Source organism: Dama dama, chromosome 16 (genome assembly GCF_033118175.1).
Source record: "Dama dama isolate Ldn47 chromosome 16, ASM3311817v1, whole genome shotgun sequence".
NCBI lineage: Eukaryota > Metazoa > Chordata > Mammalia > Artiodactyla > Cervidae > Dama > Dama dama.
The window spans coordinates 36,291,111-36,296,801 of NC_083696.1; positions in this window are offsets into that span (position 1 = coordinate 36,291,111).

The window sequence follows — 5,691 nt, forward strand, 5'->3', positions numbered from 1 at the left end:
TGGGGGCACTTTTGCCTACTCCTCTGGGCAGACATCAAGGTTAGAGCAGACGTCTGAGAAGCCCTGGGACACGATCAGAGCCTGAAATGGTATCAAGCTCCCGGCTCTGAGCTTCCAGGGGCAGATTCCTTGGGACATTCTTGTCCACATCACTGCCCCTTGGCTCCACGCCTGGCACCACCCTGGCCTCTGAGCCACGTTTGTGCAACAGAACAGATTAACCAGCACTGAGCACCCTGACATCAGATCTGTCCAAGCCAAGAGCTGGGGTCTAGTGGGAGGTGAGGGCGACAACTCTGGGGTTTGGGAGGTGAGGCTGGGCTGGAGGAGCAGAGCGTGGGGCCAGATACATACAGGAGAAGTTCTGGGATGGGGTGGTCTGAGTTGCACCTGTGTTCTCAAAACCAGGGTCTCACACAGATGCCAGGTACAGGTGTGTATTCATGTTCGTGTGTGTGTGCGTGTGTGAACATGATCACATCTGCCAATTGCAAATGTACGTGCTGGGGGCGGGGGGAGGGGTGGCAGCTACATGTGCCCCGCAGGGAGATCCCAGTTAGTGGAGATGCTGCTGTTTATGATCGCTTAGAGGCCGCTCAACAGCAGAGAGGAAAGAATGGGATGGGTGCGGAATCCACAGAGCGCAGGGCCACAGAATAGAGCTGACTGGGAACAAGAGATGGAGCCTGATTTATGGGCTGAATCGTGTCCCCTCCCCCACCCTTAAGTTTCTAAGTTGAAGGCTTAACCCCCAGGACCTCAAAAGGTGACTGTGTTTAGATAAGGTTTTTTTAGAAATAATGAAGTTAAAATGAGGTCATCAAAATGGGCCTTGATCCAATACAACTCTGGATAAGAGGAGATTAGGACACACACACACAGGCTTCCCGGGTGTTGCTAGTGGTAAACAACCCGCTTGCCAATGCAGGAGATGGAAGAGGAGCTTGTTTCTCACACTTGAGGCAAAATGTGTCCTGCCCCCACCCACAAATGCCTCTTAAAACTACAGCTGAAGCCAGGTTTTCTCCTTTGGGCATATGCATTCCGAGGCAGAACATTCCAGAAGCTGGGCGCCATGGGTGTGGGTGCACCTGGACTGTGCCCCCCAACTGCCGGGGGCCACTTTCTGTTCTCCGCTGAGATGCCCTGGAGCCTGGAGTCACCCATCAGGCTTGCTTTGTTCACTCTGTGCTGCTGCCCTTGCATGGAACTCGTCCTCCCTCACCGCTCTCAAACCAGGAGCATCACTCCTACAAATTGCCCATGAAGAAAATAAAATGACATGAAAAGAAATAAAAAGATCAGCAAAAATGGTGTCTATCAGTTAATTCAATCTGCATCTCTGCCATCTCGTGGTTGAGGTCGATGGTTTATCACTTACTCCTTGTCTGAAGGACTCAGCTTGTTCTATACTTGCTGAGTCTTAAATTTTTGCTGGCAAGGGAAATTAATGTTACTGTCTTGATGGCCTCTGAAGCTCGTTTTTTTATCTTTTCCCTTCCTGTGCTTATTAATCAGTGAAAATGAGTCCTTAATATACAATAAATTAAGGGCAGGAGGAGAAGGGGGCGACAGAAGATGATGGTTGGATGGCATCACCGACTCAATGGACACTAGTTTGAGCAAACTCCGAGAGATAGGGAAGGACAGTGAAGCCTGGTGTGCTGCAGTCCATGGGGTTGCAAAGGGCTGGACACGACTTAGTGACTGCACAACTTAACACATTTCTTTGAAACACGTGAACATCTGGAAGAGTGTTTAATGCTTTCTGATTGGCAGATACTCCTTCCTTGACCTGCTCAGCCAACTCATTCGCTTTTAAAAAGGCTGATGGGAGGCATACAGTTCATTCAACATCTGACAAAGCAGGATGGCATGGTCTAAAATTTCCCTCTTAGGGTTCTGCCTCTTAGGGTTCCTTTCCCACCTCAGTCCAGGATAACTGATGGAGACAGTGACCAAATAATCCATCTCCTGAATATTATAGAATAGAAAGTCGCTCAGTCATGTCCAACTCTTGGAGACCCCATGAACTGTAACCCACCAGGCTCCTCTGTCCACGGAATTCTCCAGGCAGGAATACTGGAGTGGGTAGCCATTCCCTTTTCCGGGGGATCTTCCTGACCCAGGGATCAAACATGGGTCTCCTGCATTGCAGGCAGATTCTTTACCATCTTAGCCATCAGGGAAGCCCCTCCTGAAGGAAGGACCTTCTGACAAGTGCTATAATATGGATGAAGCTGAGGATGACAGGGCCGCAGAACGAGCCAAAATGCTCCTTTTGCCTGACGAGCTAAAGGCGGTAGAGACCCTCTGGGTTCAAGAGAAACTACTGCTCCTTCCTCAACTACCTAGAATTCAAATTGGGGATTTTTGTAGAAAAGAGTTATTACTGAAAATAAATTTTATCTGAATGGCACCATCTACACAGCACTGGAAGTGAGAAGAGAAACTGTTGGTCGCTGTCATATCTGACTCTTTGCTATCCCACGGACTGTAGCCCACCAGGCTCCTCTGTCCGTGGGATTCTCTGGGGAAGAATACTGGTGTGGGTAACCATTTTCTTCTCTAGGGAACCTTCCCAACCCAGGGATTGAACCTGAGGCTCCTGCATTGCAGTTGGATTTTTTACTTTTCTGACAGCAGGGCAAACACCTACTCACCCAACATCTGAAACATGGAAATACGGATGGAAATTAGACAAAATGTATTTAGCCAACATCGGGGAGAAACTTCCCAATTGCTAAGAAAGTATTTTATCATTTGTGGCCAGCTGGGTTCCTTTGAATGCGAGGTATGATATTTTCCACGCAATTTTTTATTTCTTTTTTCTTTCTTCCTTTTTTTTTTTTTGGTGTGGACCATCTTTAAAGTCTTTATTGAATTTGTTGCAATATTGCTTTCATTTTATGTTTTGGTTTTTGGCCCCAAGGCATTGGGATCTTAGCTCCTGGATCAGGAATCAAACCACCAGTCCCTGTGTTGGAAGACGAAGTCTCAACCACTCGACCACCAGGGAGGTCCCCAATTCTTGTTTCTAAAATCTTTGAGCTTCTGATCTACATATTTTCTTCTCTGACCTACATATTTTAACCATTTTAATTTGTGCTCATGTTAATGTCAGTGTGAACAGTGGGCCTTAGAGTTACTGCCAGGCCTAGAACCAAGGCTTCATTATGCTCCAAGAGAGACAAAAGTAGCTTTTTGTTGCGTGTTCTAAATAGATCCACTTTTAGAAGACATTTCTCCTGGAAACCTTGGACACGGCTAGTTGATAGTCCTGGGTGTGAGGACAGTGCCTGTGAGTGAGCTTGGCATTCCTGCTGGGACTGGAACGTGGGTGTCAGAAAGAATGTGGGGTCTGCCACACTTCTTTTAAAAAGCTCACTAGCTGGCTCAGTGGTAAAAACCCACCTGCTAATGTAGGAAATGCAAATTTGATCCCTCGATCGGGAAAGTCCCCTGGAGAAGGAAATGGCAACACACTATAGTATTCTTGCCTGGGAAATCCCATGGACAGAGAAGCTTGGCGGCCACAGTTCATGGGGTCGCAAAAGAGTTGGACACGACTGAGCACTCGCTCCCTCCGCAGAGGTAAAGACACTTTGTTATTTATGCCTTCGAAGTCTCAAATAAAAATAACATTTTAATATCAAAGCAGTTTGAACACACATCAAACAACTTGCACTTAACATGGCCTCTGAAAAGTATTTTTGGGAATGACCTAGACATTTTTTCCCGATGAAGATATTAAAAAAAAAAAAAATGACCTGCAGTCTTGTATGACTGGTGATATTTGTGTTGCAGTGCTATGAGCTTGATTCATCTGGCCCATATTTGCCAAAAGAGAATTTCTGAACGTTTTGAATGGTTTATGGAGATATCTGGGTAGAATTCTAGAAACGGAAACAGGTCAAAGAGGTTTGCCTACTTGTGTTTTTTCTGATGAAAGATGTTTTAAGATTCTTTTTTCCAGCAACTGGGCTTCCCTGGTGGCTCAGATGGTAAAGCGTCTGCTTGCAATGTGGGAGACCCGGGTTCGATCCCTGTGTCAGGAAGATCCCCTGGGGAAGGAAATGGCAACCCACTCCAGTACTCCTGCCTAGAAAATTTCATGGATGGAGGAGCCTGGTGGGCTACAGTCCATGGGGTTGCAAAGCATTGGACACGACTGAGTGACTTCAGTTTCACTATCTTCCAGCAACTGCTCCCTGACAAATAAGCCTGGACACAGTGAAATAATGTTATCTGGATTCTGTAAGTCATCCCCCCGCTTGCATTTGAAATGAGTCCTTTAATTCTCAGATCCAAAAGAGAGGAGGTGGTGGTGGAGTGGTTGGGAGTTTAAAGTCCTCAGAAACCTTGTCCTGGGATAAACTGTAAAGTTCGGTTCAGTGGCTCGTTTGTGTCCGACTCTGCGACCCCGTGGACTGCAGCACCCCAGGTTTCCCTGTCCTTCACCAACTCCCAGAGCTTGCTCAAATTCATGTCTGTTGAGTTGGTGATGCCATCCAACCATTTCATCCTCTGTCATCCCCTTCTCCTTCTGCCTTCAATCTTTTTCAGCATCAGGGTCTTTTCTAATGAGTCAGCTCTTTGTATCAGGTGGCCAAAGTACTGGAACTTCAGCTACAGCATCAGTCCTTCCAATGAATATTAAGGATTGCTTTCCTTTAGGATGGACTGGTTTGATCTCCTTGTAGTCCACGGGACTCTTAAGAGTGGTCTCCAACACCACAATTCAAAAGCATCAATTCTTGAGTGCTCAGCTTTCTTTATAGTCCAATTCTCACATCCATACATGATTACTGGAAAAACCATAGCTTTGACTGTATGGACCTTTGTCAGCAAAGTATTGCCTCTGTTTTCTAATATGCTGTCTAGGTTTGTCATAGCTTTTCTTCCAAGGAGCAAGTGTCTTTTAATTTCATGGCTGCACTCACCATCTGCAGTGATTTTGGAGCCTAAGAAAATAAAGTCTGTCACTGTTTCCATTGTTTCCCCATCTATTTGCCATAAAGTGATGGGACCTGATGCCATGATCTTAGTCTTTTGAATGTTAAGTTTTAAGCCAGCTTTTCCACTCTCCTTTTTAACTTTCATCAAGAGGCTCTTTAGTTCCTCTTCACTTTCTGCCATAAGGGTGGTGTCATCTGCATATCTGAGGTTATTGATATTTCTCCCAGCAATCTTGATTCCAGCTTGTGCGTCATCCAGCCCAGCATTTCTCATGATGTACTCTGCACATAAGCTAAACAAGCAAGGTGACAATATACAGCCTTGATGTACTCCTTTCCCAATTTTGAACCAGTCCATTGTTCCATGTCTGGCTCTAACTGTTGCTTCTTGACCTGCATACAGATTTCTCAGGAGATGGGTAAGGTAGAAATGTATTCCCATCTCTTTAAGAATTAAAACCAGAAATCTTACAGTTGATGCTTTGGAACACTTTCTTTGTGCCAGGCACTGCTCTAGGGGTCCTGCGTGTATTCACTCATTTAATACAACTGTTGGGGTCACTATGAAGAAGCAGGAGAGACTCCATCTTGAAGCCTGTCATACATCTTAAAGAAAGGATGAGAATTAGGCCTGAACTCTGCCCAAGAAAGAGGAAACCATTGCTAACAAAAAAAAGGTCTCCTTCCCTCCCTATAGATGGCAAATGGAGATTGTAGTTGAAGTCTGGTTGCT